General features: G+C 38.9%; 1 protein-coding gene across 2 annotated transcripts in view; it reads right to left on the bottom strand.

Annotated features, from left to right (window-relative positions):
* rabgap1l (RAB GTPase activating protein 1-like) overlaps positions 1 to 12014 on the bottom strand; it is a 121484-nt gene that overhangs the window by 78928 nt on the left and 30542 nt on the right. The gene's annotated exons all lie outside the window — the stretch shown is intronic.

Here is a 12014-nt window from a genome sequence, read left to right as displayed (position 1 = left end):
CCCTCTCCACACAATCTCTCTAGCTTGCACACTCAATCTCTCTCTTTCACACACACACACACACACACAAACCCTCCCTCTTTCTCGCTCTCTCTCCCTCAGATTCTCGCTCATTGCCCCGCCTCCTCCCATCCCAGCTGCACCTGAGGCTCCCTGCCACATTATTCTGTCTCTCACACAGGCTTTCTCCCAGAGGTAAATTTGGATACATTTCCTATTTACATATTACTTACCGTATACATATTACCCCATCCTCTCAATCTCTCTTCTCCATACATCTACCAAGCCCCAGTATGTTTAAAAAACAAAGGTCTATTTCATTCATACATAAAAACAACCAACAGCATTGAAAATATAACATGAGATAAAATATTACAGCAAAAAAATAGCAAAATGTACATTTCATGACATCCTTATGAGTCATTCATTATACTGTCTCTACTTTGGGGGAAGAAGGAAAGACCATGCCTGTTAGTGTCAGTGGTCATCAGCCTCCACTTGCCACTTTCTAAAATACATAGTATATACAGTACTGTATACTATATAATGTATATGTATATAGAATGACACTCAACCAACATAATCCCATGAAACATCTTGGATGGCTAATCCTAGTTAAATGAGTAAACTCCCTTAATGCAGCCATGCTCCAGGTTCTTCTGGATACTTTATTTATTATTTATTTAACAAACAGCTTAGCACAGTTTTGCCTGCCCCTTAGTTACAGTTGCCCGGCATTTCGACCAGTTGGGAGCATCCTCTGGCCAGCAGATGATAAAGAGGATCAAGTGACAGCAAATTCGCTAAGCAGAAGGGCAGATGGAAAGAAACTGTCGAGCATCATGGCTGGGCAGGAGAATCTTGCAAAAAAGAAAATTCAGCGCAACTTTGTTAAGATTATTGTTTTCTTTCTTTGAACTATTAGAGCCTATTAGAGACAATAAGGAGTGGCTGGCTGCAAATTGGATAGAAAATGGCTACCTTGGAAAACAACACTGCACCTGGCAGGAAGAGCAGAGTGCTTTTGATTATTTGTGAAAAAATAAATGCTTGAAAGGAGCAAACATGACAAGAACGAAACCCATCACACAGGAGGTGGGGGTTTACACTATGAAGACTCAAACAACAAGCAGAAGAAAATTTGGTGGCTGAGTTGACCGTGATGAGTCAGTGAGGGAGCACTGTTGCTTGAACATTTAAAGTTGCACTCTGCAATCCTTAATGGAAAAATATAGACATCATGTAAGTCTACAAAGTATAATTACAGCAGATGGATAATAGAACACGATACTATTCACCTATGTAAATGTGTCTAATTTAACAAACAAAATTCTAGAATAGTGCTTGTTCTAATCCACACAGAAAGTCACATATCAAACCAGCAGTGGAAAACCAAATGTGTTATCTGAACAACCACAAGGGAATGTGCCTTTCAGAGGAAGAACCATTCACATACAATGGCTGAACCTACTGTAGACCTGATTGAATGTTCTTGAGGAAAATGTAAAAAGAGTAAGAATATTATACAGGAAAAGGTGACATGCAGCCAATCCAATTCTTTGACACACCACCTGTTTAAGACCACATGCTGCTTATGAGCATTCAAGCCAATGAAAATGCCTTACAGGCTCACTGACTTTAGATATGGAGGCAGTGGCCGCTGGAATTGAACTTAAAAGAGTGTCTAGTTGCGTCGTGGTGTAATTATTTCATTATTTCACAAACAATGTTCTTTACAATCTGTATCTGCAGTTCAGGTAACCTAGCTATAAGGGAAAATGTTTATTTTATTAATATTGAGAATACAGAATACTTGAACTTTAGATTTCAGTTTTTTGTCTATAGTTTTTCCAGCTTGTCAACAATAATATAACAAGCATTAATTTACATCACTAAACATTAGTATAATTACATTTTGTGAAATAATAGAAACATTACTTTTCATTTAACATTGCTCTAATTTTATAATAATGCTTAAATCATAATTTTGCTTTCTGTGTCAATTTGTAGAAGAATATGTATTGTCTCACATTACTGCACTTGTAAACATAATGAATATTACTATATCGGCAAGTCATTCCTTATTCAGTTCATGTTTTCAAAATCAAATCACCAACCTGAAAAATCTAATTAAATCACTGTTGAGACAGCGATTCAAAACCTTACTAAAAAAAGTACAACACATGATACAACACATGAGTTATATCACCATAATGTACTGAGTTAAAAGTTGTAAAGTGAGGTAGTGAGAATAATAAAATTATAGAATAGAATAAAGTGACAGTACTTGGTCAGTTACAGGTGTTGGAATTTGATCATTACTTCATCAAGATAAAAGCAGCAAAGGAATGATATAAATTCAGACACCAATGGAAGCCAATACACTTGAGGTTTATTATCTGTTAACTAATGTTTGAGAGGTCAACATTAAAGAATATTCCACTTAAGCGAAGTGTAATATCCCTTTAAGGTTTAATACAGTGTGTTTCATGCAGTGTGATTGTGAACTGGAATACAAGCAAGTCTGCCATGCAGAAGGACGGCTCTTTAATTGTCATGGAGACCAGATATTCTTCAGCACCGGTGTTGGTTAATTTGGTCATTCAAGAGAAACCGTTTGATGGAAAAACAGAGAGAGGGGTCAGAAAGAGAGGAAAAAGTGAAGTGAAGACTAAGTTCATGTAGACAGTTCTGCTGTCACTATGGAAGGAGCCAGTCAATGGAGATCTCTCAGCACAGTGCTCTTTACCTTTGGAGGTGGACACTGCTGAAAAACACGACCAGAAGGCCACTGTTAATAATTCATTCTGCTCCAAAACAAAGCCAGCGGGGCCACTTGGAAACAAAGGTGGAGGCTGATTCACCTTTCACTGCTTCTCAGCATCCCACACTCCACCACCCCTGGGTTCCTGCTGATTCCAGTTTCACCAGCAATGTGTTAGCATAAGCAGGGAGCTTACATCTACATCTACATCAACAGCGACTTACAGTACAGTAAGTAAGGTGGTATGGGGTTCATCATCTTGTTCAAGGACATTTTACCAGGACAAGGTGAGTAAGTAATTAAGTGAGTAAAGTTTATATATGCAGCACCTTTCAAAAGCAAGCATCACATAGTGCTCAATCAATAAAATCATTCAATAAAAACAAAACAAATGACAGACTTCACATTCAAAGATAACATGAAAACATCAATCCAAGGCCTGTCTGTACAAATAAGCATTCAGATGCTGTTTAAACAAGTCCACATTGCTGACCCAATGTCTACAGAATTACAGAACCTGGCAGTCATGTAAAAGCTTACAGTAGTCAGCCTTGATCTTGAATGTTGACCAGGGGACAGACAGTATTGTATGCCCTGGTCGGATGACAATAAGGTTTTGTCTGTACAAGACCAGCACAGGCTCCAGGACTGAACAGGTTGAAAAAAACAGAAGGGTAAAAGAGAAATGCTCTTTCCTTGCTGTTGTTGACAACAGATGACTGCAGTAAATATGTAAATATGTGGAATAATGCACAGGTGAAGCAGATAGCTACACTCCAGTCAGAGATATTATATCAAGTCTCTCCAGTATTTACCCTGGTACAGGGCTGGTCTTGGTGCAAGAAGCTTCTAAACTCACCACTTTGACTTGATCTGATCAGACTACAATGACAAGAATCAAGAACACAAATATTCTTCAAATCTTGAGAGGGAGCTGCAGACCTCCAGAGCTTTCCATCTCCTCTTATTGTGTTTTGTTCACATCAGTCAAGCTGTGTTTTTGCAAGACCTCCGGCTAGCGGTACTTTTGTTTTGGTCAGTACCCGTAATCCAGACACTACCACAGGTACTGAGGATACAGATACAAATACAAGTATTATGACTAATGCATTATGACAAAGTCATGACATTCTTGATTAAAGGTGGCGTATCCGATACACAACCTTTTGAAATTCAGCGAATATCTCCTCATAATCCACTAGCTGTCCATTCAGTGTGTGCGCTGAAAAAAATAATAATTCTGCTGTTTGTACACAGCTCTGACTCTGTGAATGGGAAATAAACAAAGTGGCTCGGACCGTTTTTTCATTGAAAGATAATAAAGTGGTGTACAGGAATGGCATGTGATGGCAACGGGGCCTATATCTACAATATGCAGTCTGTGCTCTAACTACTATTAGTTTATCTCCACTAACTTCCAAAGCCCCCTCACTTATTTTACTCTGCAACTTTACCTCATTAGATTGTGTGACAGTATCTTGCTCTTTGTCTGAATGAGGTGCTTGCTCTTTGACTGACTGACTGACTGGTTTACAAAGTGTTGTTTGTGAGGTTGGTTATCAAGGAATTTCAGGTCATTTAATTAGCCTGAAGGGTAAAATGTAAATGTAGCTGCTTCTGTAGCTCCGATTAGGGACAACTCTCTTGTCCAAGAGTCTGGGGGTTGGGATATGGAGGGATAGGTGGTTAGTGGGGCAGATTAGAGCTGGTTCACTGCCTGGATACAAACATTCAGTGAGCACCATCGACGGACCATCACTAAACCAGCTTAGCAGGCAGAAGCCAGCGTTTATATTTATCAACAGTGGGCCAAGCTTTGTCTGGATTCAGTTCCAAGGTTGAAGGCACTGAAGAAGAAGAATCTGAAGTACTGACAACATTAGTAGTCATTGCCTCTGGTGTAGCATGCCTTACTTGCCTGAATGCAGAAACTGCATTAGAAATTGAGATGTCACAAATTGACACTATTTGCCAAAAATGAAATTAGTAGTACTAGTTTCCATGTAGACTCTTGATAGACCTTCTGCCAGTCTTGGCTCTTTGGTATCCTATTTAAGGCAGTAATGGTTGTGCAGGCACATTCCATATAGATAGGAGCTAGCTTACAGCATGTGGACATGTGGATATATATATATATATATATATAAACACCAAATTCACTTCCAGCACAATGTCACCATGTATACTGCGTACACTGGGATTGCTCCAGTTGAATGGTAAAGAGGAGCTAAAGATCAAAGACAGGCATCTTCATTTAACCTCACACTACATGGCGGTGAAGACCTGTCTGACCACTCAGGTTGACATATTCATAATTCTGTAGCTCCAATTTCCTTGCACCATGTAGGTCAGGATATAATGTGCATCTCTTCTGTCATCTGTAAAGGCTGAATGTAAAATAAGTCTTTGACAAAAAAATCTATTTCAAGTGAAAGTACAAAGAAAACCAAATAAATATTTATTGAATAAATCCCATAGTATAAAATGCAGCCATGACCTGCATTTTATTTGCATTTTTAACACCACTAACAGGCAATACTTTACTCATTGAGAAACATGAAATGTGTATGTATGCATGTATGTGTCACTACTGTATGTTCAGGGATATGCAGATATCCACTATGTTGTTGATTATGCTAAATGTCTCTTCTTTTCTTCCAAACCAGAGTAGTTTTAAGCCTTTTCTCGCTTGAACTGTAAACACATTACTTCTATACCCTTTCAGGACAAACCCTGTCTGAAATTTACTGGATACACAGATGAAAATGTTAATGATGTTGTTCATGAAGATTCTTGTACATTTATTGAACTAAAAGATACAAGCTGGTGCGACTCTGCAGTGAGGGAGAAGAAGAAGCAGAGAACTACTCTAGCTGTGAGGCTACAGTTGGTATGAGGACTGAGACATGGAAGTGTTGTGACCAGAGAAGACGCTGTAGGCTGGATCTCCTTAATCCGAGCTGTCATATCAGTGTCAGCATGGCTAGGAGGCTATGCTAATACACACATAGTGGATACACTCACTACTGTACGGCAGCGCAATTACAGCAAACACCTTTATTTGGAAAATTATTTTACCACACCTTATTTAATGTTAATTTCCATCTACACAAGAAATTCTGCATTACATGAAAAGCTTGTAAAATACATTAAAGGTCCAGTGTATAACATTTAGGAGGAGCTATTGACAGAAATGGAATATAATACTTATAAGTATGTTTTCATTAGTGTATAATAACCTGAATTGTTGTGTTTTCGTTACCTTAGAATAAGCCGTTTTTAACTACATAGGGAGCGGGTCCCCTTCCATGGAGGTTGCCATGTTTCACCGCCATGTTTTTACAGTAGCCCAGAACAGACAAACCAAACACTGGCTCTAGATAGGGCTGTTTCGCCACCATAGTTTCTCCTACACGCTTGAAAGGGGAGGGTGATGCAAGCGGTACTAAAATGGTTGGAAACCGCAATATCGCCGCTAGATGCCACTAAATCCTACATACTGGACCTTTAAATGAAGAAACATTATTGATTGCACCGTTTCAACTACATACAGTACACATACATGCGTGTGCCATATAAACTTAAAATCATCATAAAACCTGTTACATTAACTTTTCACTTGATAATTACTTTAGATAAATCAAAATTTTTAGACTAAAGAAATGACAGATCCAATTTTAGGTTTTTCTTTTCCAGGTATTGATTTTCCTGAAGCTGTGGAAGGGAGGCGGTGTGTCCTTTTGTGGTGCCTACTGGGTTTCTGCTGTGGATATGTGAATGGGAGCTAAAGGGCTGCATTATGGAGACACACACAGAGCCGGGATGGGAGGGGTGCTGTGAATAGACCTATATTGTAAGGAGGGGAGAATGGAAGTGGTGTTGCTTGGCTGTGTTGTGGCTATGCAGTGCAGCTGGTCCCTACAGATACTATGAAGCAGGATGGCATTGTGGGGAGTATGTGTGTGTGTGCGTGTCTTTGTGTGAGAGGCTGTGATTGACAAGACTTTAGACCCTCACGAGATCTGGCAGAGGTGCAAACATAAACATCACCAAAGCTTGAGTTTTGTCCTTCAATAGCGATGTGCATGTCAATGTGTATATATACTGTATATACACAGCACATGTGCACCTACAGTGAATATCATTGAATCAAATTACTCATATTTTATACCTTAGTGGAACAAAAAAGAAATCCCAAAAATGTATTGGAAAAGAAACAATATAACTACTTTGCTGTCAAGAAAAATACATGGTTTTGTGTGCTGTCGTCAATTGAGACAATACAATTTTCAGTGACTCTTCTGTCCATATAAAGTTAAGAACAGTCCCTGTGAGTACCAATATGCTTTGCACTCTCACACTCAACCCCAAACACCTCTCCAGCTCACTAGATGGTAGAGCTGTCTGTTTTTTATTCGAAATTCAAACTACTTGAATGTGTACACATACTATACAGTAGTGATTGCAGTGGTTGCCAGAAGGTTGAAAAAGTAGAAGGTAAAATCTGTGTATTCATAAGTAGCTGGCCACCTACCCAGGTTCCAATTATCCAAATATCAAGTACTTAATGAACTAAGGCAGAAGTTAAGAGACAAAGGCGAAAGGAGACACAGAATTGTCATGGAGACAACTTCAAGCAGAGAGTCCATAGACCCTAGCAGTTACCATGGCAGCCCATCTTATGTACATTGTACTCCATGTATCTGTATGTGGGTTATCAGGCGTGGGTGTAGTATTATTGCAGCCTGGCTGCATGGCTGATGCTACCTTTGATTGTACACTGACGTTAAATGTCATCGCTATGCTGGCGCATGGCCTGAATGTGATTCAACATCAAAATGTAAAGCACCTCACAGCGCTGGCCTAATTTGCTCTTAGATTTCATTACATGCTTTGTAAAGAATTAAGCGGTTTCCAGTCATGGGTGGGAATTCCAGCAAAGTTCAGAAAAGAAGACAATAGATAAATAAAATCTTTACAGCTAAAATAAGTTAACCTTTTAAAACTTTTACCTTACACTTATTTCTGTAGCTAGAAATAGAATTTCATTATCAAATGTAATCATATCGGGGTCATAATGTGTCCACACATTTAGTGGGTGCCCATGTAACCAATAAGATGGACAGGAGTTGGGCCATTGCACAGCCACAGTACCCAAACAAAAGACAGTGATGGCACAATACTGTATGTAGCAGGACTGGTATCAAGAGATGCTTCTGAAACTGAATCATAATTAATAACAGGTTTTCATATAGAAACATGCTTTTCGATTCCATTTATAAATTCCTGAAAGTGACATTAGACCTACTGCATCTCCATCTACATGGCCAGAAGCATATGAATCAACCAAATAGTATAGTGTTTCAATATGAGGCTCCAGAAGAATTAGAATCAGTATTTATACAATATACGTATATTGTATATACAATATTATATACAGTGCTAATAATTAGTACAAAAAGGGAGAAAAATGTTGGATATTGTACAAAAGCATTGAAAAGAAAAGTAAAAAAAAAAATAAATCAATTCCCTTGGAAGACCTTCAGTTTCATACAGTATAAGGCTCCTTACGGCCTGCTGTAGTGAAAACGCTGTTCCAGGCTTCTGATTACAGCAGTTGTACCTGTGGAGAGATGCTGACCTCTGCTAACACACTGGCTGTGCTATGAGTAAGACTGGTCTTTGAAAAGGCAGACCTGGAAATAGCTGGCTGAGCTTTTTTAAGCTGTGGGTTCAAGCGAGGCAGCACACCTTGGGCTTGTTCAGCTCTAGGAAAGACGAAAAGGTTGTTCAAATGTCACTAGCAACCCCCCAACCCAGACCCCAAACACAGTGCTGCGCCAGCCGAGAAAGGAGTTATTTGTGAATGTCTCAGATGCCCTAAGGCCATGGTGTATGTGACATAGTGTGTATTTGTGACTCTGTGTGTGATGACTGTAAATGAGAGCAGTACAACACTGAACATGACACTTGCAATCTATGATATCCAGCTAGACGGCCACAGGCCACATGCTGCTAAATGCTTAGTAAGTTAGTCTAACCCAGTGGTTCTCATCTTGGGAACAGACCCCTCAAGAGGTCACAAGATCACTTTGGAGGCTCCTGGAGTTCTACAATAATATTCTTCCCTGTGAAATACTGAGTAGTTTTTAAACTTCTCAGTCTCCACAGATAGGGAATGAAATAAACTACAGTACCTCAGAAAATAATTCTTTGAATCAACTGTTTACGAAATTATGAAATGTCTTTATCTATCCAGGCCTCAATATTCTCTCAATGTCGAAAATTAGATGTGATCTTAAATCACATACAAATACGACTTGTACTGAAAATATGAAAAACATTTAACGCGCTTGTCTGAAAGTGGCATATTACAGCACAAACGTAGACACAAACAGAATACAAACTTAAGATAGGTTTCAGAAGAAATGCTGCAACCTTTTCTCTATTTTCTATCTAAACTTTTTTTTTTGCTGTGTCACTAACATGGGCCTGCTACAGCAAATTATATTAGAGAAGAACTGCACAGGATTCATTCCTAAAGGTGAAATATAGAAGGCTGAAGGACATTTCATTCAGGGTGTCTGTACTTTCATTAAAATAAACCCCTGACTTTTTATGACCTTTACAAAGATGTTTGGGAACAGCTATAAGAAAGTTGCCAGTTGTATGCACATATAAATGAAAAACAAATAAATCACACTTTTATGGTACAGAACCTGTATGCTGTAGCTCATTTTCTATCAGAAAAGCAGTGCACCATGAAATTAAATTGATGATTGCTGGATATTGTATTTTGTTGTTAGGAATCTACAACTCAAAAATCACAATTAAAATCAGTTCAATCATCAAGTACAATAAATAAAAAAATAAAAAACAGAAATCTGTTTTGGTGATGTAGGTTTAGGTTTAGAAACCACACATGGTTTAACACCCATAGGCTGTGGGTCACTAACATAACACCTATCTAGAACCCCTGGTGATACACAGCACCGATTTACGACACTGATACCACTTCCATAAGGGCGAGAGTCCAATGACTTAAAATTCAATCAGCATTAACGTTGTCACTGAGCCCAGACAACAGAGAGGAATAAGCTCCTCGCCGTTGCTGTCATTTGCCTCTCTTCCCTCTTTCCCTCCCGCCTCCATCTTCCCTCAGTTCCATTCATTTGGTGCAGCTATTAATAGCCTGGCCACCCACCTATCAATACCATCACTACTCCAGCAAGACAGAGGATGTGGGCATGGCCACACATTCGAATGACAATAAATGAGCTGAACTAAAGAAGCTTGGTCTTATGTAATATATGAGAGAGAGAGAGAAAAAGAGAGAAGCATAGAAAAACATGGCTTATATGAAAGAGGAAAGAATGAGTGTAAGCAATGAAGAGAGCTGGCACATAAGACAAAAAAGTGAGGGGTTGTGAGAGGGAAAAAAGATGAAAGAGAAAGAAAGGACAGAGAGAGCAAGGTAGAGAAATGGGATTTAAAAAGCAAAAGAAAAACTGTCCCAATTTACCAGATAAAGATGGTGAGAGAAACAGAAAGATTGAGAAAGACAAAGAGAAATTTACACAGTAGGTGAAAGACAACTAAAAATATGTGACTCAGGAAAGAGAGAAATCTGCCAGCTCACTTGACGTTTACACACATTCCTTTTTTCCAGTTCTCCCTCAGTGACTACAACCTCATATTTATGGGTCCACATTCCTCCCTCTCTCCATTTTTCTTCTTTCCATCTATCCCCCCCTCTCTGTCTGCTTATTGATCGAGGCAGGTAGTTTCACCCGCTTCTGTGAGGCAAAGAGAAAGACTATTGTATTATCCATAAAAGCGAGGCTCTCTGTCTGCTTTGTGTGTTTACATCACCTCCTCCTACTGCTGCCTGATCCAGTGGGGCTTTGTCAATTTACCTACTGGTTTACAAATCTCTTGCTAGAAATCCAAAGATGGGTCACAGATCTGGGTTGCACAACTGCTCTATCAAATTTGAAAAATGTAGTTTTACTATGATTTATAACTATAGAAAACTAGCATAGCAATGCCAGTTGTAGTTAAAAAACTCTAAAAAATATTAATACAGACAACATGAAACTAAGGCATTCATAATATATTTATGAAATCATCAAAATATCAATATATCAAGCAAAGTAGTAGATATTTACTGGATTACCCAGTGATGGATTGTTATCTTTATCATAATTAGGCACCTCTATGTGTGACTAACTGAAAGGTGACTCCATACGGAAAAATTACATACAAGCTGTAGTCTCATGCAGTGCAACTCATAATTAACAGCAACAGTGTATTTATATGACTAATACTCCCACAGTTGAACTTGATTTACTTGTTTGTTTGAAAATGCTGCGGCACGTGCACTGACAAAAACTAGGAAAAGAGATCATATTTCTCCAATATTAGCTTCTCTGCACTGGCTCCCTGTAAAATTTAGAATAGAATTTAAAATCCTTCTCCTGACCTACAAAGCTCTTAATGGTCAGGTACCATCATATCTTAAAGATCTCATAATACCATATTACCCGACTAGAACACTGCGCTCCCAGGATGCAGGATTACTTGTGGTTCCTAGAGTCTCCAAAAGTAGAATGGGAGCCAGAGCCTTCAGTTATCAAGCTCCTCTCCTGTGGAATCAGGTCCCAGTTTGGGTTTGCGAGGCAGACACCATCACTACATTTAAGAGTAGGCTAAAGACTTTCCTCTTTGATAAAGCTTATAATTAGGGCTGGCTTGGGTGAGTCCTGAACCATCCCTTAGTTATGCTGCTATAGGCCTAGACTGCCGGGAGACTTCACATGATGCGCCTCTTTCCTCTCTCCTTCTCTCCCTCTCCATCTGTATGCATTTTTATCCCATTACTGCATGTTACTAACTCAATATCTTCTCTCTCCCGTAGTTCTGTGCTTTTTCGTTTCTCTCCTCTCTCCTTCTGTCGCTTTCAGCAGGTATTTCTGCCTCCGGAGCTGCGGGGTCTGGATCTGTGGTTGTGGGCCACCTGCTGCCCCCGTGTTCCCGACAACTGCTACTACAGTTGTTGTTATTGGCTCTGTTACTGATGCTGACATTATTCTTCCTATAGCTGTCATTCCTATTATTACTAATTTATTAATATTAACACTACAATTAATATTCTACTATATATAAAAAAAAATTCTACTCTATAGGAAAAGCGCAATGAGATAACTTCTGTTATGAATTGGCGTTATATAAATAAAATTGAATTGAAAAT

Source organism: Siniperca chuatsi, linkage group LG6, assembly GCF_020085105.1.
Source record: "Siniperca chuatsi isolate FFG_IHB_CAS linkage group LG6, ASM2008510v1, whole genome shotgun sequence".
Taxonomy (NCBI): Eukaryota; Metazoa; Chordata; class Actinopteri; order Centrarchiformes; family Sinipercidae; genus Siniperca; species Siniperca chuatsi.
Note: the sequence above shows the minus strand (reverse complement) of the source record. Positions and strands in the feature narration are given on the sequence as shown.